Raw genomic sequence first — 21,823 nt, 5'->3', positions numbered from 1 at the left:
CACTCGCGCACCGCGCAGCTGTACGATAATGCTCGTGCGTGGGCCCGCATAGCTGAGTCGGTAGAGCGCTAGGTTTTCAACCAAAGGGTCCTGGGTTCAAGTCCCTGTCTGGGCGAAAATTAATACACTTTCGTAACGGCTAATGGAAACCCTACAGAAAAGAGTGAGGCCACGCCGTTTTCTGCCATCAGATTGCTTCTAAAGATGGCGGTTTCAGTTGTCGGGAGTCGCTTCCGCCACCGGCAGTCGTGGCCGAGTGGTTAAGGCGTCTGACTTGAAATCAGATTCCCTCTGGGAGCGTAGGTTCGAGTCCTGCCGACTGCGAAAATTTTCTCGCTCTCAAAAGGCGGACGTTCAGCTGCATCCTAGCAGTTGCGTCACTACTAAACACGTGGGTCACCAGCAATGTGCAGTGCTATTTGATCCAGGGCGCAGCGTTACAGTCGCGCCCAGAAGCCGCAGCTCATCTCCGCGTCTCACAGCCGTCCACCTGGTGTTAGTACAAGTGTCGCCTCACTGGGCAGTGCAGATGTGTCCATTTTAGCTTGCAGACGATGACGTGTAGCAATTTATGAGCTAACGCAAGTCGTATGTTTTACCGTGTGTATCTGCTAGATACTGCCTCTCATACGGTGGAGAGACTCACTCCTTCTTGTGTCTCGTTTCTCCGCACACGAGTTGCCCCTGGCATCGATATAGCACGGGTTTTCTAGCGTCAGCGAAGTCAATATTACACGAATCGAGTCGACATGTTTGCTTGTTACGATGACGGAAGAAGAAGAAATGTGTGTGGAACTTCACTGCATCGGCTGCTCGCCTTTCAGCGCCCCTGTGTCTTATCAGACGAAGGTGACTGTGAAATTGGCAACGAGGCAGAGGTTAACGAACACATGCAAATGGCAACCTTCAACGTCAGCCGAAATAGACTGAAGATCTAAAGGTCCCTGGTTCGATCCGGGTTTCGGCAGGTATTCGTTTTGATGCGACGCCAATGGAATTACTCTGCGTTTGTGATAATGCAACTACCGCTGACAACAAAAATGACTCTCTCCTGTAGCTGTTCTGGTTGTCTAGTGCATGCCATAAGAGGAACTCACTAGACAACTAACTCCCCTAGAAGCAAAAGAATTAAAAATATCCTACCGACTGCATTCCTTTTTCTGTGTCAGGTGGTGAAGAACGTCTTCAACGGAACCGTGAAATGAGCGAAAGCGTGGGAAACATTGCATTCGAAATGCTTGTGGAATTTTCCAATTGCCCAGTGAGTGTCGACAAAACACGTAAATTCTCTGCTCCGACGTATGAGGCGTAACAACTAGTGCAATTTGTTGTTGCATCGTGTGCCAGCAGTCTTCGAGAGTGTGTTACGAGCTTAGCGGGATAAGTTTGTAGACAGCATGTAGGCGACGTTTTTATTAGTAACGGCCCCATACAGCGATTGCACAACAGTAAAGGACATGAGTCAATGTATAGTTGTGCATTGTGGGAGGTTTTGCAGCCTCGTCCGAGCCCGGATAGCTCAGTTGGTAGAGCATTAGGCTTTTAACCTAAGGGTCCAGGGTTCAAGTCCCCGTCGAGGCGGAAATTTTAACACTTTGGTAGCGATTCGTCTGGTAGCGGTGGAAAACGCTACGGAAAATAATGCAGTTACGCCGTTTACTGACACCACAGTGCTTTAAACGGTAGCAGTTGCATGTGTCGGAGAACACCGCGCTAACGGCAGTCGTGGCCGAGTGGTTAAGGCGTCTGACTCGAAATCAGATTCCCTCTGGGAGCGTAGGTTCGAATCCTACCGGCTGCGTGCGATTTTGCGTACAGAGGAGCAAACATTTTCGCACACATGTGACATGCGTGGGCGAATGCGGGTGCAAACCAGTGACGCCATTCTCAACAAGACGAAAATTTCCGTTTTAAGAATACTGAGTTTTCGCGACGACCGCTGCTTACTGTGGCTATCGGTTCACCTCACACTGACACTGACGCTGGGACTGCAGAAAGCCGTCGCTGAGATCGTGAGTTCACAGATGTGCTCGAAAGTGATGGACAGAGCGAACATTTCATTTTCTTTTTAAGAATCGCAATTTCCATCACTCGAGTGCGGCCAAAGCAGTGGTGCAGCGTTTCTTTTCTTAAGATCTCGCAGCTGCTTGGAGGTATGTCGATCGTTTTAAGACGACAGAAAACTAGCGTCAGCGGTGCGTCAGTGGGAAGTCGGTGAAGTCGCCATTGGAGCCATAAGCCAGTAATTACGACATACGAATCACTCGCGCACCGCGCAGCTGTACGATAATGCTCGTGCGTGGGCCCGCATAGCTGAGTCGGTAGAGCGCTAGGTTTTCAACCAAAGGGTCCTGGGTTCAAGTCCCTGTCTGGGCGAAAATTAATACACTTTCGTAACGGCTAATGGAAACCCTACAGAAAAGAGTGAGGCCACGCCGTTTTCTGCCATCAGATTGCTTCTAAAGATGGCGGTTTCAGTTGTCGGGAGTCGCTTCCGCCACTGGCAGTCGTGGCCGAGTGGTTAAGGCGTCTGACTTGAAATCAGATTCCCTCTGGGAGCGTAGGTTCGAGTCCTGCCGACTGCGAAAATTTTCTCGCTCTCAAAAGGCGGACGTTCAGCTGCATCCTAGCAGTTGCGTCACTACTAAACACGTGGGTCACCAGCAATGTGCAGTGCTATTTGATCCAGGGCGCAGCGTTACAGTCGCGCCCAGAAGCCGCAGCTCATCTCCGCGTCTCACAGCCGTCCACCTGGTGTTAGTACAAGTGTCGCCTCACTGGGCAGTGCAGATGTGTCCATTTTAGCTTGCAGACGATGACGTGTAGCAATTTATGAGCTAACGCAAGTCGTATGTTTTACCGTGTGTATCTGCTAGATACTGCCTCTCATACGGTGGAGAGACTCACTCCTTCTTGTGTCTCGTTCTCCGCACACGAGTTGCCCCTGGCATCGATATAGCACGGGTTTTCTAGCGTCAGCGAAGTCAATATTACACGAATCGAGTCGACATGTTTGCTTGTTACGATGACGGAAGAAGAAGAAATGTGTGTGGAACTTCACTGCATCGGCTGCTCGCCTTTCAGCGCCCCTGTGTCTTATCAGACGAAGGTGACTGTGAAATTGGCAACGAGGCAGAGGTTAACGAACACATGCAAATGGCAACCTTCAACGTCACCCGAAATAGACTGAAGATCTAAAGGTCCCTGGTTCGATCCCGGGTTTCGGCAGGTATTCGTTTTGATGCGACGCCAATGGAATTACTCTGCGTTTGTGATAATGCAACTACCGCTGACAACAAAAATGACTCTCTCCTGTAGCTGTTCTGGTTGTCTAGTGCATGCCATAAGAGGAACTCACTAGACAACTAACTCCCCTAGAAGCAAAAGAATTAAAAATATCCTACCGACTGCATTCCTTTTTCTGTGTCAGGTGGTGAAGAACGTCTTCAACGGAACCGTGAAATGAGCGAAAGCGTGGGAAACATTGCATTCGAAATGCTTGTGAATTTTCCAATTGCCCAGTGAGTGTCGACAAAACACGTAAATTCTCTGCTCCGACGTATGAGGCGTAACAACTAGTGCAATTTGTTGTTGCATCGTGTGCCAGCAGTCTTCGAGAGTGTGTTACGAGCTTAGCGGGATAAGTTTGTAGACAGCATGTAGGCGACGTTTTATTAGTAACGGCCCCATACAGCGATTGCACAACAGTAAAGGACATGAGTCAATGTATAGTTGTGCATTGTGGGAGGTTTTGCAGCCTCGTCCGAGCCCGGATAGCTCAGTTGGTAGAGCATTAGGCTTTTAACCTAAGGGTCCAGGGTTCAAGTCCCCGTCGAGGCGGAAATTTTAACACTTTGGTAGCGATTCGTCTGGTAGCGGTGGAAACGCTACGGAAAATAATGCAGTTACGCCGTTTACTGACACCACAGTGCTTTAAACGGTAGCAGTTGCATGTGTCGGGAGAACACCGCGCTAACGGCAGTCGTGGCCGAGTGGTTAAGGCGTCTGACTCGAAATCAGATTCCCTCTGGGAGCGTAGGTTCGAATCCTACCGGCTGCGTGCGATTTTGCGTACAGAGGAGCAAACATTTTTCGCACACATGTGACATGCGTGGGCGAATGCGGGTGCAAACCAGTGACGCCATTCTCAACAAGACGAAAATTTCCGTTTTAAGAATACTGAGTTTTCGCGACGACCGCTGCTTACTGTGGCTATCGGTTCACCTCACACTGACACTGACGCTGGGACTGCAGAAAGCCGTCGCTGAGATCGTGAGTTCACAGATGTGCTCGAAAGTGATGGACAGAGCGAACATTTCATTTTCTTTTTAAGAATCGCAATTTCCATCACTCGAGTGCGGCCAAAGCAGTGGTGCAGCGTTTCTTTTCTTAAGATCTCGCAGCTGCTTGGAGGTATGTCGATCGTTTTAAGACGACAGAAAACTAGCGTCAGCGGTGCGTCAGTGGGAAGTCGGTGAAGTCGCCATTGGAGCCATAAGCCAGTAATTACGACATACGAATCACTCGCGCACCGCGCAGCTGTACGATAATGCTCGTGCGTGGGCCCGCATAGCTGAGTCGGTAGAGCGCTAGGTTTTCAACCAAAGGGTCCTGGGTTCAAGTCCCTGTCTGGGCGAAAATTAATACACTTTCGTAACGGCTAATGGAAACCCTACAGAAAAGAGTGAGGCCACGCCGTTTTCTGCCATCAGATTGCTTCTAAAGATGGCGGTTTCAGTTGTCGGGAGTCGCTTCCGCCACTGGCAGTCGTGGCCGAGTGGTTAAGGCGTCTGACTTGAAATCAGATTCCCTCTGGGAGCGTAGGTTCGAGTCCTGCCGACTGCGAAAATTTTCTCGCTCTCAAAAGGCGGACGTTCAGCTGCATCCTAGCAGTTGCGTCACTACTAAACACGTGGGTCACCAGCAATGTGCAGTGCTATTTGATCCAGGGCGCAGCGTTACAGTCGCGCCCAGAAGCCGCAGCTCATCTCCGCGTCTCACAGCCGTCCACCTGGTGTTAGTACAAGTGTCGCCTCACTGGGCAGTGCAGATGTGTCCATTTTAGCTTGCAGACGATGACGTGTAGCAATTTATGAGCTAACGCAAGTCGTATGTTTTACCGTGTGTATCTGCTAGATACTGCCTCTCATACGGTGGAGAGACTCACTCCTTCTTGTGTCTCGTTCTCCGCACACGAGTTGCCCCTGGCATCGATATAGCACGGGTTTTCTAGCGTCAGCGAAGTCAATATTACACGAATCGAGTCGACATGTTTGCTTGTTACGATGACGGAAGAAGAAGAAATGTGTGTGGAACTTCACTGCATCGGCTGCTCGCCTTTCAGCGCCCCTGTGTCTTATCAGACGAAGGTGACTGTGAAATTGGCAACGAGGCAGAGGTTAACGAACACATGCAAATGGCAACCTTCAACGTCAGCCGAAATAGACTGAAGATCTAAAGGTCCCTGGTTCGATCCCGGGTTTCGGCAGGTATTCGTTTTGATGCGACGCCAATGGAATTACTCTGCGTTTGTGATAATGCAACTACCGCTGACAACAAAAATGACTCTCTCCTGTAGCTGTTCTGGTTGTCTAGTGCATGCCATAAGAGGAACTCACTAGACAACTAACTCCCCTAGAAGCAAAAGAATTAAAAATATCCTACCGACTGCATTCCTTTTTCTGTGTCAGGTGGTGAAGAACGTCTTCAACGGAACCGTGAAATGAGCGAAAGCGTGGGAAACATTGCATTCGAAATGCTTGTGAATTTTCCAATTGCCCAGTGAGTGTCGACAAAACACGTAAATTCTCTGCTCCGACGTATGAGGCGTAACAACTAGTGCAATTTGTTGTTGCATCGTGTGCCAGCAGTCTTCGAGAGTGTGTTACGAGCTTAGCGGGATAAGTTTGTAGACAGCATGTAGGCGACGTTTTATTAGTAACGGCCCCATACAGCGATTGCACAACAGTAAAGGACATGAGTCAATGTATAGTTGTGCATTGTGGGAGGTTTTGCAGCCTCGTCCGAGCCCGGATAGCTCAGTTGGTAGAGCATTAGGCTTTTAACCTAAGGGTCCAGGGTTCAAGTCCCCGTCGAGGCGGAAATTTTAACACTTTGGTAGCGATTCGTCTGGTAGCGGTGGAAACGCTACGGAAAATAATGCAGTTACGCCGTTTACTGACACCACAGTGCTTTAAACGGTAGCAGTTGCATGTGTCGGGAGAACACCGCGCTAACGGCAGTCGTGGCCGAGTGGTTAAGGCGTCTGACTCGAAATCAGATTCCCTCTGGGAGCGTAGGTTCGAATCCTACCGGCTGCGTGCGATTTTGCGTACAGAGGAGCAAACATTTTCGCACACATGTGACATGCGTGGGCGAATGCGGGTGCAAACCAGTGACGCCATTCTCAACAAGACGAAAATTTCCGTTTTAAGAATACTGAGTTTTCGCGACGACCGCTGCTTACTGTGGCTATCGGTTCACCTCACACTGACACTGACGCTGGGACTGCAGAAAGCCGTCGCTGAGATCGTGAGTTCACAGATGTGCTCGAAAGTGATGGACAGAGCGAACATTTCATTTTCTTTTTAAGAATCGCAATTTCCATCACTCGAGTGCGGCCAAAGCAGTGGTGCAGCGTTTCTTTTCTTAAGATCTCGCAGCTGCTTGGAGGTATGTCGATCGTTTTAAGACGACAGAAAACTAGCGTCAGCGGTGCGTCAGTGGGAAGTCGGTGAAGTCGCCATTGGAGCCATAAGCCAGTAATTACGACATACGAATCACTCGCGCACCGCGCAGCTGTACGATAATGCTCGTGCGTGGGCCCGCATAGCTGAGTCGGTAGAGCGCTAGGTTTTCAACCAAAGGGTCCTGGGTTCAAGTCCCTGTCTGGGCGAAAATTAATACACTTTCGTAACGGCTAATGGAAACCCTACAGAAAAGAGTGAGGCCACGCCGTTTTCTGCCATCAGATTGCTTCTAAAGATGGCGGTTTCAGTTGTCGGGAGTCGCTTCCGCCACTGGCAGTCGTGGCCGAGTGGTTAAGGCGTCTGACTTGAAATCAGATTCCCTCTGGGAGCGTAGGTTCGAGTCCTGCCGACTGCGAAAATTTTCTCGCTCTCAAAAGGCGGACGTTCAGCTGCATCCTAGCAGTTGCGTCACTACTAAACACGTGGGTCACCAGCAATGTGCAGTGCTATTTGATCCAGGGCGCAGCGTTACAGTCGCGCCCAGAAGCCGCAGCTCATCTCCGCGTCTCACAGCCGTCCACCTGGTGTTAGTACAAGTGTCGCCTCACTGGGCAGTGCAGATGTGTCCATTTTAGCTTGCAGACGATGACGTGTAGCAATTTATGAGCTAACGCAAGTCGTATGTTTTACCGTGTGTATCTGCTAGATACTGCCTCTCATACGGTGGAGAGACTCACTCCTTCTTGTGTCTCGTTCTCCGCACACGAGTTGCCCCTGGCATCGATATAGCACGGGTTTTCTAGCGTCAGCGAAGTCAATATTACACGAATCGAGTCGACATGTTTGCTTGTTACGATGACGGAAGAAGAAGAAATGTGTGTGGAACTTCACTGCATCGGCTGCTCGCCTTTCAGCGCCCCTGTGTCTTATCAGACGAAGGTGACTGTGAAATTGGCAACGAGGCAGAGGTTAACGAACACATGCAAATGGCAACCTTCAACGTCAGCCGAAATAGACTGAAGATCTAAAGGTCCCTGGTTCGATCCCGGGTTTCGGCAGGTATTCGTTTTGATGCGACGCCAATGGAATTACTCTGCGTTTGTGATAATGCAACTACCGCTGACAACAAAAATGACTCTCTCCTGTAGCTGTTCTGGTTGTCTAGTGCATGCCATAAGAGGAACTCACTAGACAACTAACTCCCCTAGAAGCAAAAGAATTAAAAATATCCTACCGACTGCATTCCTTTTTCTGTGTCAGGTGGTGAAGAACGTCTTCAACGGAACCGTGAAATGAGCGAAAGCGTGGGAAACATTGCATTCGAAATGCTTGTGAATTTTCCAATTGCCCAGTGAGTGTCGACAAAACACGTAAATTCTCTGCTCCGACGTATGAGGCGTAACAACTAGTGCAATTTGTTGTTGCATCGTGTGCCAGCAGTCTTCGAGAGTGTGTTACGAGCTTAGCGGGATAAGTTTGTAGACAGCATGTAGGCGACGTTTTATTAGTAACGGCCCCATACAGCGATTGCACAACAGTAAAGGACATGAGTCAATGTATAGTTGTGCATTGTGGGAGGTTTTGCAGCCTCGTCCGAGCCCGGATAGCTCAGTTGGTAGAGCATTAGGCTTTTAACCTAAGGGTCCAGGGTTCAAGTCCCCGTCGAGGCGGAAATTTTAACACTTTGGTAGCGATTCGTCTGGTAGCGGTGGAAACGCTACGGAAAATAATGCAGTTACGCCGTTTACTGACACCACAGTGCTTTAAACGGTAGCAGTTGCATGTGTCGGGAGAACACCGCGCTAACGGCAGTCGTGGCCGAGTGGTTAAGGCGTCTGACTCGAAATCAGATTCCCTCTGGGAGCGTAGGTTCGAATCCTACCGGCTGCGTGCGATTTTGCGTACAGAGGAGCAAACATTTTCGCACACATGTGACATGCGTGGGCGAATGCGGGTGCAAACCAGTGACGCCATTCTCAACAAGACGAAAATTTCCGTTTTAAGAATACTGAGTTTTCGCGACGACCGCTGCTTACTGTGGCTATCGGTTCACCTCACACTGACACTGACGCTGGGACTGCAGAAAGCCGTCGCTGAGATCGTGAGTTCACAGATGTGCTCGAAAGTGATGGACAGAGCGAACATTTCATTTTCTTTTTAAGAATCGCAATTTCCATCACTCGAGTGCGGCCAAAGCAGTGGTGCAGCGTTTCTTTTCTTAAGATCTCGCAGCTGCTTGGAGGTATGTCGATCGTTTTAAGACGACAGAAAACTAGCGTCAGCGGTGCGTCAGTGGGAAGTCGGTGAAGTCGCCATTGGAGCCATAAGCCAGTAATTACGACATACGAATCACTCGCGCACCGCGCAGCTGTACGATAATGCTCGTGCGTGGGCCCGCATAGCTGAGTCGGTAGAGCGCTAGGTTTTCAACCAAAGGGTCCTGGGTTCAAGTCCCTGTCTGGGCGAAAATTAATACACTTTCGTAACGGCTAATGGAAACAATACAGAAAAGAGTGAGGCCACGCCGTTTTCTGCCATCAGATTGCTTCTAAAGATGGCGGTTTCAGTTGTCGGGAGTCGCTTCCGCCACTGGCAGTCGTGGCCGAGTGGTTAAGGCGTCTGACTTGAAATCAGATTCCCTCTGGGAGCGTAGGTTCGAGTCCTGCCGACTGCGAAAATTTTCTCGCTCTCAAAAGGCGGACGTTCAGCTGCATCCTAGCAGTTGCGTCACTACTAAACACGTGGGTCACCAGCAATGTGCAGTGCTATTTGATCCAGGGCGCAGCGTTACAGTCGCGCCCAGAAGCCGCAGCTCATCTCCGCGTCTCACAGCCGTCCACCTGGTGTTAGTACAAGTGTCGCCTCACTGGGCAGTGCAGATGTGTCCATTTTAGCTTGCAGACGATGACGTGTAGCAATTTATGAGCTAACGCAAGTCGTATGTTTTACCGTGTGTATCTGCTAGATACTGCCTCTCATACGGTGGAGAGACTCACTCCTTCTTGTGTCTCGTTCTCCGCACACGAGTTGCCCCTGGCATCGATATAGCACGGGTTTTCTAGCGTCAGCGAAGTCAATATTACACGAATCGAGTCGACATGTTTGCTTGTTACGATGACGGAAGAAGAAGAAATGTGTGTGGAACTTCACTGCATCGGCTGCTCGCCTTTCAGCGCCCCTGTGTCTTATCAGACGAAGGTGACTGTGAAATTGGCAACGAGGCAGAGGTTAACGAACACATGCAAATGGCAACCTTCAACGTCACCCGAAATAGACTGAAGATCTAAAGGTCCCTGGTTCGATCCCGGGTTTCGGCAGGTATTCGTTTTGATGCGACGCCAATGGAATTACTCTGCGTTTGTGATAATGCAACTACCGCTGACAACAAAAATGACTCTCTCCTGTAGCTGTTCTGGTTGTCTAGTGCATGCCATAAGAGGAACTCACTAGACAACTAACTCCCCTAGAAGCAAAAGAATTAAAAATATCCTACCGACTGCATTCCTTTTTCTGTGTCAGGTGGTGAAGAACGTCTTCAACGGAACCGTGAAATGAGCGAAAGCGTGGGAAACATTGCATTCGAAATGCTTGTGAATTTTCCAATTGCCCAGTGAGTGTCGACAAAACACGTAAATTCTCTGCTCCGACGTATGAGGCGTAACAACTAGTGCAATTTGTTGTTGCATCGTGTGCCAGCAGTCTTCGAGAGTGTGTTACGAGCTTAGCGGGATAAGTTTGTAGACAGCATGTAGGCGACGTTTTATTAGTAACGGCCCCATACAGCGATTGCACAACAGTAAAGGACATGAGTCAATGTATAGTTGTGCATTGTGGGAGGTTTTGCAGCCTCGTCCGAGCCCGGATAGCTCAGTTGGTAGAGCATTAGGCTTTTAACCTAAGGGTCCAGGGTTCAAGTCCCCGTCGAGGCGGAAATTTTAACACTTTGGTAGCGATTCGTCTGGTAGCGGTGGAAACGCTACGGAAAATAATGCAGTTACGCCGTTTACTGACACCACAGTGCTTTAAACGGTAGCAGTTGCATGTGTCGGGAGAACACCGCGCTAACGGCAGTCGTGGCCGAGTGGTTAAGGCGTCTGACTCGAAATCAGATTCCCTCTGGGAGCGTAGGTTCGAATCCTACCGGCTGCGTGCGATTTTGCGTACAGAGGAGCAAACATTTTCGCACACATGTGACATGCGTGGGCGAATGCGGGTGCAAACCAGTGACGCCATTCTCAACAAGACGAAAATTTCCGTTTTAAGAATACTGAGTTTTCGCGACGACCGCTGCTTACTGTGGCTATCGGTTCACCTCACACTGACACTGACGCTGGGACTGCAGAAAGCCGTCGCTGAGATCGTGAGTTCACAGATGTGCTCGAAAGTGATGGACAGAGCGAACATTTCATTTTCTTTTTAAGAATCGCAATTTCCATCACTCGAGTGCGGCCAAAGCAGTGGTGCAGCGTTTCTTTTCTTAAGATCTCGCAGCTGCTTGGAGGTATGTCGATCGTTTTAAGACGACAGAAAACTAGCGTCAGCGGTGCGTCAGTGGGAAGTCGGTGAAGTCGCCATTGGAGCCATAAGCCAGTAATTACGACATACGAATCACTCGCGCACCGCGCAGCTGTACGATAATGCTCGTGCGTGGGCCCGCATAGCTGAGTCGGTAGAGCGCTAGGTTTTCAACCAAAGGGTCCTGGGTTCAAGTCCCTGTCTGGGCGAAAATTAATACACTTTCGTAACGGCTAATGGAAACCCTACAGAAAAGAGTGAGGCCACGCCGTTTTCTGCCATCAGATTGCTTCTAAAGATGGCGGTTTCAGTTGTCGGGAGTCGCTTCCGCCACTGGCAGTCGTGGCCGAGTGGTTAAGGCGTCTGACTTGAAATCAGATTCCCTCTGGGAGCGTAGGTTCGAGTCCTGCCGACTGCGAAAATTTTCTCGCTCTCAAAAGGCGGACGTTCAGCTGCATCCTAGCAGTTGCGTCACTACTAAACACGTGGGTCACCAGCAATGTGCAGTGCTATTTGATCCAGGGCGCAGCGTTACAGTCGCGCCCAGAAGCCGCAGCTCATCTCCGCGTCTCACAGCCGTCCACCTGGTGTTAGTACAAGTGTCGCCTCACTGGGCAGTGCAGATGTGTCCATTTTAGCTTGCAGACGATGACGTGTAGCAATTTATGAGCTAACGCAAGTCGTATGTTTTACCGTGTGTATCTGCTAGATACTGCCTCTCATACGGTGGAGAGACTCACTCCTTCTTGTGTCTCGTTCTCCGCACACGAGTTGCCCCTGGCATCGATATAGCACGGGTTTTCTAGCGTCAGCGAAGTCAATATTACACGAATCGAGTCGACATGTTTGCTTGTTACGATGACGGAAGAAGAAGAAATGTGTGTGGAACTTCACTGCATCGGCTGCTCGCCTTTCAGCGCCCCTGTGTCTTATCAGACGAAGGTGACTGTGAAATTGGCAACGAGGCAGAGGTTAACGAACACATGCAAATGGCAACCTTCAACGTCAGCCGAAATAGACTGAAGATCTAAAGGTCCCTGGTTCGATCCCGGGTTTCGGCAGGTATTCGTTTTGATGCGACGCCAATGGAATTACTCTGCGTTTGTGATAATGCAACTACCGCTGACAACAAAAATGACTCTCTCCTGTAGCTGTTCTGGTTGTCTAGTGCATGCCATAAGAGGAACTCACTAGACAACTAACTCCCCTAGAAGCAAAAGAATTAAAAATATCCTACCGACTGCATTCCTTTTTCTGTGTCAGGTGGTGAAGAACGTCTTCAACGGAACCGTGAAATGAGCGAAAGCGTGGGAAACATTGCATTCGAAATGCTTGTGAATTTTCCAATTGCCCAGTGAGTGTCGACAAAACACGTAAATTCTCTGCTCCGACGTATGAGGCGTAACAACTAGTGCAATTTGTTGTTGCATCGTGTGCCAGCAGTCTTCGAGAGTGTGTTACGAGCTTAGCGGGATAAGTTTGTAGACAGCATGTAGGCGACGTTTTATTAGTAACGGCCCCATACAGCGATTGCACAACAGTAAAGGACATGAGTCAATGTATAGTTGTGCATTGTGGGAGGTTTTGCAGCCTCGTCCGAGCCCGGATAGCTCAGTTGGTAGAGCATTAGGCTTTTAACCTAAGGGTCCAGGGTTCAAGTCCCCGTCGAGGCGGAAATTTTAACACTTTGGTAGCGATTCGTCTGGTAGCGGTGGAAACGCTACGGAAAATAATGCAGTTACGCCGTTTACTGACACCACAGTGCTTTAAACGGTAGCAGTTGCATGTGTCGGGAGAACACCGCGCTAACGGCAGTCGTGGCCGAGTGGTTAAGGCGTCTGACTCGAAATCAGATTCCCTCTGGGAGCGTAGGTTCGAATCCTACCGGCTGCGTGCGATTTTGCGTACAGAGGAGCAAACATTTTCGCACACATGTGACATGCGTGGGCGAATGCGGGTGCAAACCAGTGACGCCATTCTCAACAAGACGAAAATTTCCGTTTTAAGAATACTGAGTTTTCGCGACGACCGCTGCTTACTGTGGCTATCGGTTCACCTCACACTGACACTGACGCTGGGACTGCAGAAAGCCGTCGCTGAGATCGTGAGTTCACAGATGTGCTCGAAAGTGATGGACAGAGCGAACATTTCATTTTCTTTTTAAGAATCGCAATTTCCATCACTCGAGTGCGGCCAAAGCAGTGGTGCAGCGTTTCTTTTCTTAAGATCTCGCAGCTGCTTGGAGGTATGTCGATCGTTTTAAGACGACAGAAAACTAGCGTCAGCGGTGCGTCAGTGGGAAGTCGGTGAAGTCGCCATTGGAGCCATAAGCCAGTAATTACGACATACGAATCACTCGCGCACCGCGCAGCTGTACGATAATGCTCGTGCGTGGGCCCGCATAGCTGAGTCGGTAGAGCGCTAGGTTTTCAACCAAAGGGTCCTGGGTTCAAGTCCCTGTCTGGGCGAAAATTAATACACTTTCGTAACGGCTAATGGAAACCCTACAGAAAAGAGTGAGGCCACGCCGTTTTCTGCCATCAGATTGCTTCTAAAGATGGCGGTTTCAGTTGTCGGGAGTCGCTTCCGCCACCGGCAGTCGTGGCCGAGTGGTTAAGGCGTCTGACTTGAAATCAGATTCCCTCTGGGAGCGTAGGTTCGAGTCCTGCCGACTGCGAAAATTTTCTCGCTCTCAAAAGGCGGACGTTCAGCTGCATCCTAGCAGTTGCGTCACTACTAAACACGTGGGTCACCAGCAATGTGCAGTGCTATTTGATCCAGGGCGCAGCGTTACAGTCGCGCCCAGAAGCCGCAGCTCATCTCCGCGTCTCACAGCCGTCCACCTGGTGTTAGTACAAGTGTCGCCTCACTGGGCAGTGCAGATGTGTCCATTTTAGCTTGCAGACGATGACGTGTAGCAATTTATGAGCTAACGCAAGTCGTATGTTTTACCGTGTGTATCTGCTAGATACTGCCTCTCATACGGTGGAGAGACTCACTCCTTCTTGTGTCTCGTTCTCCGCACACGAGTTGCCCCTGGCATCGATATAGCACGGGTTTTCTAGCGTCAGCGAAGTCAATATTACACGAATCGAGTCGACATGTTTGCTTGTTACGATGACGGAAGAAGAAGAAATGTGTGTGGAACTTCACTGCATCGGCTGCTCGCCTTTCAGCGCCCCTGTGTCTTATCAGACGAAGGTGACTGTGAAATTGGCAACGAGGCAGAGGTTAACGAACACATGCAAATGGCAACCTTCAACGTCAGCCGAAATAGACTGAAGATCTAAAGGTCCCTGGTTCGATCCCGGGTTTCGGCAGGTATTCGTTTTGATGCGACGCCAATGGAATTACTCTGCGTTTGTGATAATGCAACTACCGCTGACAACAAAAATGACTCTCTCCTGTAGCTGTTCTGGTTGTCTAGTGCATGCCATAAGAGGAACTCACTAGACAACTAACTCCCCTAGAAGCAAAAGAATTAAAAATATCCTACCGACTGCATTCCTTTTTCTGTGTCAGGTGGTGAAGAACGTCTTCAACGGAACCGTGAAATGAGCGAAAGCGTGGGAAACATTGCATTCGAAATGCTTGTGAATTTTCCAATTGCCCAGTGAGTGTCGACAAAACACGTAAATTCTCTGCTCCGACGTATGAGGCGTAACAACTAGTGCAATTTGTTGTTGCATCGTGTGCCAGCAGTCTTCGAGAGTGTGTTACGAGCTTAGCGGGATAAGTTTGTAGACAGCATGTAGGCGACGTTTTATTAGTAACGGCCCCATACAGCGATTGCACAACAGTAAAGGACATGAGTCAATGTATAGTTGTGCATTGTGGGAGGTTTTGCAGCCTCGTCCGAGCCCGGATAGCTCAGTTGGTAGAGCATTAGGCTTTTAACCTAAGGGTCCAGGGTTCAAGTCCCCGTCGAGGCGGAAATTTTAACACTTTGGTAGCGATTCGTCTGGTAGCGGTGGAAACGCTACGGAAAATAATGCAGTTACGCCGTTTACTGACACCACAGTGCTTTAAACGGTAGCAGTTGCATGTGTCGGGAGAACACCGCGCTAACGGCAGTCGTGGCCGAGTGGTTAAGGCGTCTGACTCGAAATCAGATTCCCTCTGGGAGCGTAGGTTCGAATCCTACCGGCTGCGTGCGATTTTGCGTACAGAGGAGCAAACATTTTCGCACACATGTGACATGCGTGGGCGAATGCGGGTGCAAACCAGTGACGCCATTCTCAACAAGACGAAAATTTCCGTTTTAAGAATACTGAGTTTTCGCGACGACCGCTGCTTACTGTGGCTATCGGTTCACCTCACACTGACACTGACGCTGGGACTGCAGAAAGCCGTCGCTGAGATCGTGAGTTCACAGATGTGCTCGAAAGTGATGGACAGAGCGAACATTTCATTTTCTTTTTAAGAATCGCAATTTCCATCACTCGAGTGCGGCCAAAGCAGTGGTGCAGCGTTTCTTTTCTTAAGATCTCGCAGCTGCTTGGAGGTATGTCGATCGTTTTAAGACGACAGAAAACTAGCGTCAGCGGTGCGTCAGTGGGAAGTCGGTGAAGTCGCCATTGGAGCCATAAGCCAGTAATTACGACATACGAATCACTCGCGCACCGCGCAGCTGTACGATAATGCTCGTGCGTGGGCCCGCATAGCTGAGTCGGTAGAGCGCTAGGTTTTCAACCAAAGGGTCCTGGGTTCAAGTCCCTGTCTGGGCGAAAATTAATACACTTTCGTAACGGCTAATGGAAACCCTACAGAAAAGAGTGAGGCCACGCCGTTTTCTGCCATCAGATTGCTTCTAAAGATGGCGGTTTCAGTTGTCGGGAGTCGCTTCCGCCACTGGCAGTCGTGGCCGAGTGGTTAAGGCGTCTGACTTGAAATCAGATTCCCTCTGGGAGCGTAGGTTCGAGTCCTGCCGACTGCGAAAATTTTCTCGCTCTCAAAAGGCGGACGTTCAGCTGCATCCTAGCAGTTGCGTCACTACTAAACACGTGGGTCACCAGCAATGTGCAGTGCTATTTGATCCAGGGCGCAGCGTTACAGTCGCGCCCAGAAGCCGCAGCTCATCTCCGCGTCTCACAGCCGTCCACCTGGTGTTAGTACAAGTGTCGCCTCACTGGGCAGTGCAGATGTGTCCATTTTAGCTTGCAGACGATGACGTGTAGCAATTTATGAGCTAACGCAAGTCGTATGTTTTACCGTGTGTATCTGCTAGATACTGCCTCTCATACGGTGGAGAGACTCACTCCTTCTTGTGTCTCGTTCTCCGCACACGAGTTGCCCCTGGCATCGATATAGCACGGGTTTTCTAGCGTCAGCGAAGTCAATATTACACGAATCGAGTCGACATGTTTGCTTGTTACGATGACGGAAGAAGAAGAAATGTGTGTGGAACTTCACTGCATCGGCTGCTCGCCTTTCAGCGCCCCTGTGTCTTATCAGACGAAGGTGACTGTGAAATTGGCAACGAGGCAGAGGTTAACGAACACATGCAAATGGCAACCTTCAACGTCAGCCGAAATAGACTGAAGATCTAAAGGTCCCTGGTTCGATCCCGGGTTTCGGCAGGTATTCGTTTTGATGCGACGCCAATGGAATTACTCTGCGTTTGTGATAATGCAACTACCGCTGACAACAAAAATGACTCTCTCCTGTAGCTGTTCTGGTTGTCTAGTGCATGCCATAAGAGGAACTCACTAGACAACTAACTCCCCTAGAAGCAAAAGAATTAAAAATATCCTACCGACTGCATTCCTTTTTCTGTGTCAGGTGGTGAAGAACGTCTTCAACGGAACCGTGAAATGAGCGAAAGCGTGGGAAACATTGCATTCGAAATGCTTGTGAATTTTCCAATTGCCCAGTGAGTGTCGACAAAACACGTAAATTCTCTGCTCCGACGTATGAGGCGTAACAACTAGTGCAATTTGTTGTTGCATCGTGTGCCAGCAGTCTTCGAGAGTGTGTTACGAGCTTAGCGGGATAAGTTTGTAGACAGCATGTAGGCGACGTTTTATTAGTAACGGCCCCATACAGCGATTGCACAACAGTAAAGGACATGAGTCAATGTATAGTTGTGCATTGTGGGAGGTTTTGCAGCCTCGTCCGAGCCCGGATAGCTCAGTTGGTAGAGCATTAGGCTTTTAACCTAAGGGTCCAGGGTTCAAGTCCCCGTCGAGGCGGAAATTTTAACACTTTGGTAGCGATTCGTCTGGTAGCGGTGGAAACGCTACGGAAAATAATGCAGTTACGCCGTTTACTGACACCACAGTGCTTTAAACGGTAGCAGTTGCATGTGTCGGGAGAACACCGCGCTAACGGCAGTCGTGGCCGAGTGGTTAAGGCGTCTGACTCGAAATCAGATTCCCTCTGGGAGCGTAGGTTCGAATCCTACCGGCTGCGTGCGATTTTGCGTACAGAGGAGCAAACATTTTCGCACACATGTGACATGCGTGGGCGAATGCGGGTGCAAACCAGTGACGCCATTCTCAACAAGACGAAAATTTCCGTTTTAAGAATACTGAGTTTTCGCGACGACCGCTGCTTACTGTGGCTATCGGTTCACCTCACACTGACACTGACGCTGGGACTGCAGAAAGCCGTCGCTGAGATCGTGAGTTCACAGATGTGCTCGAAAGTGATGGACAGAGCGAACATTTCATTTTCTTTTTAAGAATCGCAATTTCCATCACTCGAGTGCGGCCAAAGCAGTGGTGCAGCGTTTCTTTTCTTAAGATCTCGCAGCTGCTTGGAGGTATGTCGATCGTTTTAAGACGACAGAAAACTAGCGTCAGCGGTGCGTCAGTGGGAAGTCGGTGAAGTCGCCATTGGAGCCATAAGCCAGTAATTACGACATACGAATCACTCGCGCACCGCGCAGCTGTACGATAATGCTCGTGCGTGGGCCCGCATAGCTGAGTCGGTAGAGCGCTAGGTTTTCAACCAAAGGGTCCTGGGTTCAAGTCCCTGTCTGGGCGAAAATTAATACACTTTCGTAACGGCTAATGGAAACCCTACAGAAAAGAGTGAGGCCACGCCGTTTTCTGCCATCAGATTGCTTCTAAAGATGGCGGTTTCAGTTGTCGGGAGTCGCTTCCGCCACTGGCAGTCGTGGCCGAGTGGTTAAGGCGTCTGACTTGAAATCAGATTCCCTCTGGGAGCGTAGGTTCGAGTCCTGCCGACTGCGAAAATTTTCTCGCTCTCAAAAGGCGGACGTTCAGCTGCATCCTAGCAGTTGCGTCACTACTAAACACGTGGGTCACCAGCAATGTGCAGTGCTATTTGATCCAGGGCGCAGCGTTACAGTCGCGCCCAGAAGCCGCAGCTCATCTCCGCGTCTCACAGCCGTCCACCTGGTGTTAGTACAAGTGTCGCCTCACTGGGCAGTGCAGATGTGTCCATTTTAGCTTGCAGACGATGACGTGTAGCAATTTATGAGCTAACGCAAGTCGTATGTTTTACCGTGTGTATCTGCTAGATACTGCCTCTCATACGGTGGAGAGACTCACTCCTTCTTGTGTCTCGTTCTCCGCACACGAGTTGCCCCTGGCATCGATATAGCACGGGTTTTCTAGCGTCAGCGAAGTCAATATTACACGAATCGAGTCGACATGTTTGCTTGTTACGATGACGGAAGAAGAAGAAATGTGTGTGGAACTTCACTGCATCGGCTGCTCGCCTTTCAGCGCCCCTGTGTCTTATCAGACGAAGGTGACTGTGAAATTGGCAACGAGGCAGAGGTTAACGAACACATGCAAATGGCAACCTTCAACGTCAGCCGAAATAGACTGAAGATCTAAAGGTCCCTGGTTCGATCCCGGGTTTCGGCAGGTATTCGTTTTGATGCGACGCCAATGGAATTACTCTGCGTTTGTGATAATGCAACTACCGCTGACAACAAAAATGACTCTCTCCTGTAGCTGTTCTGGTTGTCTAGTGCATGCCATAAGAGGAACTCACTAGACAACTAACTCCCCTAGAAGCAAAAGAATTAAAAATATCCTACCGACTGCATTCCTTTTTCTGTGTCAGGTGGTGAAGAACGTCTTCAACGGAACCGTGAAATGAGCGAAAGCGTGGGAAACATTGCATTCGAAATGCTTGTGAATTTTCCAATTGCCCAGTGAGTGTCGACAAAACACGTAAATTCTCTGCTCCGACGTATGAGGCGTAACAACTAGTGCAATTTGTTGTTGCATCGTGTGCCAGCAGTCTTCGAGAGTGTGTTACGAGCTTAGCGGGATAAGTTTGTAGACAGCATGTAGGCGACGTTTTATTAGTAACGGCCCCATACAGCGATTGCACAACAGTAAAGGACATGAGTCAATGTATAGTTGTGCATTGTGGGAGGTTTTGCAGCCTCGTCCGAGCCCGGATAGCTCAGTTGGTAGAGCATTAGGCTTTTAACCTAAGGGTCCAGGGTTCAAGTCCCCGTCGAGGCGGAAATTTTAACACTTTGGTAGCGATTCGTCTGGTAGCGGTGGAAACGCTACGGAAAATAATGCAGTTACGCCGTTTACTGACACCACAGTGCTTTAAACGGTAGCAGTTGCATGTGTCGGGAGAACACCGCGCTAACGGCAGTCGTGGCCGAGTGGTTAAGGCGTCTGACTCGAAATCAGATTCCCTCTGGGAGCGTAGGTTCGAATCCTACCGGCTGCGTGCGATTTTGCGTACAGAGGAGCAAACATTTTCGCACACATGTGACATGCGTGGGCGAATGCGGGTGCAAACCAGTGACGCCATTCTCAACAAGACGAAAATTTCCGTTTTAAGAATACTGAGTTTTCGCGACGACCGCTGCTTACTGTGGCTATCGGTTCACCTCACACTGACACTGACGCTGGGACTGCAGAAAGCCGTCGCTGAGATCGTGAGTTCACAGATGTGCTCGAAAGTGATGGACAGAGCGAACATTTCATTTTCTTTTTAAGAATCGCAATTTCCATCACTCGAGTGCGGCCAAAGCAGTGGTGCAGCGTTTCTTTTCTTAAGATCTCGCAGCTGCTTGGAGGTATGTCGATCGTTTTAAGACGACAGAAAACTAGCGTCAGCGGTGCGTCAGTGGGAAGTCGGTGAAGTCGCCATTGGAGCCATAAGCCAGTAATTACGACATACGAATCACTCGCGCACCGCGCAGCTGTACGATAATGCTCGTGCGTGGGCCCGCATAGCTGAGTCGGTAGAGCGCTAGGTTTTCAACCAAAGGGTCCTGGGTTCAAGTCCCTGTCTGGGCGAAAATTAATACACTTTCGTAACGGCTAATGGAAACCCTACAGAAAAGAGTGAGGCCACGCCGTTTTCTGCCATCAGATTGCTTCTAAAGATGGCGGTTTCAGTTGTCGGGAGTCGCTTCCGCCACCGGCAGTCGTGGCCGAGTGGTTAAGGCGTCTGACTTGAAATCAGATTCCCTCTGGGAGCGTAGGTTCGAGTCCTGCCGACTGCGAAAATTTTCTCGCTCTCAAAAGGCGGACGTTCAGCTGCATCCTAGCAGTTGCGTCACTACTAAACACGTGGGTCACCAGCAATGTGCAGTGCTATTTGATCCAGGGCGCAGCGTTACAGTCGCGCCCAGAAGCCGCAGCTCATCTCCGCGTCTCACAGCCGTCCACCTGGTGTTAGTACAAGTGTCGCCTCACTGGGCAGTGCAGATGTGTCCATTTTAGCTTGCAGACGATGACGTGTAGCAATTTATGAGCTAACGCAAGTCGTATGTTTTACCGTGTGTATCTGCTAGATACTGCCTCTCATACGGTGGAGAGACTCACTCCTTCTTGTGTCTCGTTCTCCGCACACGAGTTGCCCCTGGCATCGATATAGCACGGGTTTTCTAGCGTCAGCGAAGTCAATATTACACGAATCGAGTCGACATGTTTGCTTGTTACGATGACGGAAGAAGAAGAAATGTGTGTGGAACTTCACTGCATCGGCTGCTCGCCTTTCAGCGCCCCTGTGTCTTATCAGACGAAGGTGACTGTGAAATTGGCAACGAGGCAGAGGTTAACGAACACATGCAAATGGCAACCTTCAACGTCACCCGAAATAGACTGAAGATCTAAAGGTCCCTGGTTCGATCCCGGGTTTCGGCAGGTATTCGTTTTGATGCGACGCCAATGGAATTACTCTGCGTTTGTGATAATGCAACTACCGCTGACAACAAAAATGACTCTCTCCTGTAGCTGTTCTGGTTGTCTAGTGCATGCCATAAGAGGAACTCACTAGACAACTAACTCCCCTAGAAGCAAAAGAATTAAAAATATCCTACCGACTGCATTCCTTTTTCTGTGTCAGGTGGTGAAGAACGTCTTCAACGGAACCGTGAAATGAGCGAAAGCGTGGGAAACATTGCATTCGAAATGCTTGTGAATTTTCCAATTGCCCAGTGAGTGTCGACAAAACACGTAAATTCTCTGCTCCGACGTATGAGGCGTAACAACTAGTGCAATTTGTTGTTGCATCGTGTGCCAGCAGTCTTCGAGAGTGTGTTACGAGCTTAGCGGGATAAGTTTGTAGACAGCATGTAGGCGACGTTTTATTAGTAACGGCCCCATACAGCGATTGCACAACAGTAAAGGACATGAGTCAATGTATAGTTGTGCATTGTGGGAGGG

The 21,823-nt window shown here is 49.7% G+C and overlaps 28 non-coding genes across 28 annotated transcripts; all 28 read left to right on the top strand.

The window, feature by feature from the left end:
- Positions 1 to 242: 242 nt before the first annotated feature.
- Trnas-uga lies at positions 243 to 324 on the top strand. The gene has a single exon. It is a non-coding gene; the product is annotated as a tRNA-Ser (tRNA).
- Positions 325 to 1,508: 1,184 nt separating this feature from the next.
- Positions 1,509 to 1,581, top strand: Trnak-uuu. The gene has a single exon. It is a non-coding gene; the product is annotated as a tRNA-Lys (tRNA).
- Positions 1,582 to 1,719: 138 nt separating this feature from the next.
- Trnas-cga lies at positions 1,720 to 1,801 on the top strand. The gene has a single exon. It is a non-coding gene; the product is annotated as a tRNA-Ser (tRNA).
- A 702-nt stretch (positions 1,802 to 2,503) lies between these two features.
- Trnas-uga lies at positions 2,504 to 2,585 on the top strand. Its single transcript has one exon. It is a non-coding gene; the product is annotated as a tRNA-Ser (tRNA).
- Positions 2,586 to 3,767: 1,182 nt separating this feature from the next.
- Positions 3,768 to 3,840, top strand: Trnak-uuu. The gene has a single exon. It is a non-coding gene; the product is annotated as a tRNA-Lys (tRNA).
- A 138-nt stretch (positions 3,841 to 3,978) lies between these two features.
- Positions 3,979 to 4,060, top strand: Trnas-cga. The gene has a single exon. It is a non-coding gene; the product is annotated as a tRNA-Ser (tRNA).
- Positions 4,061 to 4,763: 703 nt separating this feature from the next.
- Trnas-uga lies at positions 4,764 to 4,845 on the top strand. The gene has a single exon. It is a non-coding gene; the product is annotated as a tRNA-Ser (tRNA).
- A 1,182-nt stretch (positions 4,846 to 6,027) lies between these two features.
- On the top strand, positions 6,028 to 6,100 carry Trnak-uuu. The gene has a single exon. It is a non-coding gene; the product is annotated as a tRNA-Lys (tRNA).
- A 138-nt stretch (positions 6,101 to 6,238) lies between these two features.
- Trnas-cga lies at positions 6,239 to 6,320 on the top strand. Its single transcript has one exon. It is a non-coding gene; the product is annotated as a tRNA-Ser (tRNA).
- A 702-nt stretch (positions 6,321 to 7,022) lies between these two features.
- On the top strand, positions 7,023 to 7,104 carry Trnas-uga. Its single transcript has one exon. It is a non-coding gene; the product is annotated as a tRNA-Ser (tRNA).
- A 1,182-nt stretch (positions 7,105 to 8,286) lies between these two features.
- Trnak-uuu lies at positions 8,287 to 8,359 on the top strand. Its single transcript has one exon. It is a non-coding gene; the product is annotated as a tRNA-Lys (tRNA).
- A 138-nt stretch (positions 8,360 to 8,497) lies between these two features.
- Positions 8,498 to 8,579, top strand: Trnas-cga. Its single transcript has one exon. It is a non-coding gene; the product is annotated as a tRNA-Ser (tRNA).
- Positions 8,580 to 9,281: 702 nt separating this feature from the next.
- Positions 9,282 to 9,363, top strand: Trnas-uga. Its single transcript has one exon. It is a non-coding gene; the product is annotated as a tRNA-Ser (tRNA).
- Positions 9,364 to 10,545: 1,182 nt separating this feature from the next.
- On the top strand, positions 10,546 to 10,618 carry Trnak-uuu. Its single transcript has one exon. It is a non-coding gene; the product is annotated as a tRNA-Lys (tRNA).
- Positions 10,619 to 10,756: 138 nt separating this feature from the next.
- Positions 10,757 to 10,838, top strand: Trnas-cga. Its single transcript has one exon. It is a non-coding gene; the product is annotated as a tRNA-Ser (tRNA).
- A 702-nt stretch (positions 10,839 to 11,540) lies between these two features.
- Trnas-uga lies at positions 11,541 to 11,622 on the top strand. Its single transcript has one exon. It is a non-coding gene; the product is annotated as a tRNA-Ser (tRNA).
- Positions 11,623 to 12,804: 1,182 nt separating this feature from the next.
- Trnak-uuu lies at positions 12,805 to 12,877 on the top strand. The gene has a single exon. It is a non-coding gene; the product is annotated as a tRNA-Lys (tRNA).
- Positions 12,878 to 13,015: 138 nt separating this feature from the next.
- Trnas-cga lies at positions 13,016 to 13,097 on the top strand. The gene has a single exon. It is a non-coding gene; the product is annotated as a tRNA-Ser (tRNA).
- Positions 13,098 to 13,799: 702 nt separating this feature from the next.
- Positions 13,800 to 13,881, top strand: Trnas-uga. Its single transcript has one exon. It is a non-coding gene; the product is annotated as a tRNA-Ser (tRNA).
- Positions 13,882 to 15,063: 1,182 nt separating this feature from the next.
- Positions 15,064 to 15,136, top strand: Trnak-uuu. Its single transcript has one exon. It is a non-coding gene; the product is annotated as a tRNA-Lys (tRNA).
- Positions 15,137 to 15,274: 138 nt separating this feature from the next.
- Trnas-cga lies at positions 15,275 to 15,356 on the top strand. The gene has a single exon. It is a non-coding gene; the product is annotated as a tRNA-Ser (tRNA).
- Positions 15,357 to 16,058: 702 nt separating this feature from the next.
- Positions 16,059 to 16,140, top strand: Trnas-uga. The gene has a single exon. It is a non-coding gene; the product is annotated as a tRNA-Ser (tRNA).
- Positions 16,141 to 17,322: 1,182 nt separating this feature from the next.
- Positions 17,323 to 17,395, top strand: Trnak-uuu. The gene has a single exon. It is a non-coding gene; the product is annotated as a tRNA-Lys (tRNA).
- A 138-nt stretch (positions 17,396 to 17,533) lies between these two features.
- Positions 17,534 to 17,615, top strand: Trnas-cga. The gene has a single exon. It is a non-coding gene; the product is annotated as a tRNA-Ser (tRNA).
- A 702-nt stretch (positions 17,616 to 18,317) lies between these two features.
- On the top strand, positions 18,318 to 18,399 carry Trnas-uga. The gene has a single exon. It is a non-coding gene; the product is annotated as a tRNA-Ser (tRNA).
- A 1,182-nt stretch (positions 18,400 to 19,581) lies between these two features.
- Trnak-uuu lies at positions 19,582 to 19,654 on the top strand. The gene has a single exon. It is a non-coding gene; the product is annotated as a tRNA-Lys (tRNA).
- A 138-nt stretch (positions 19,655 to 19,792) lies between these two features.
- On the top strand, positions 19,793 to 19,874 carry Trnas-cga. Its single transcript has one exon. It is a non-coding gene; the product is annotated as a tRNA-Ser (tRNA).
- A 702-nt stretch (positions 19,875 to 20,576) lies between these two features.
- On the top strand, positions 20,577 to 20,658 carry Trnas-uga. The gene has a single exon. It is a non-coding gene; the product is annotated as a tRNA-Ser (tRNA).
- Positions 20,659 to 21,823: the final 1,165 nt, after the last annotated feature.

The sequence above is a fragment of the Schistocerca americana genome, unplaced genomic scaffold (genome assembly GCF_021461395.2).
Source record: "Schistocerca americana isolate TAMUIC-IGC-003095 unplaced genomic scaffold, iqSchAmer2.1 HiC_scaffold_1704, whole genome shotgun sequence".
Classification (NCBI taxonomy): Eukaryota; Metazoa; Arthropoda; class Insecta; order Orthoptera; family Acrididae; genus Schistocerca; species Schistocerca americana.
This window is presented reverse-complemented; position numbering and strand designations above follow the sequence as displayed.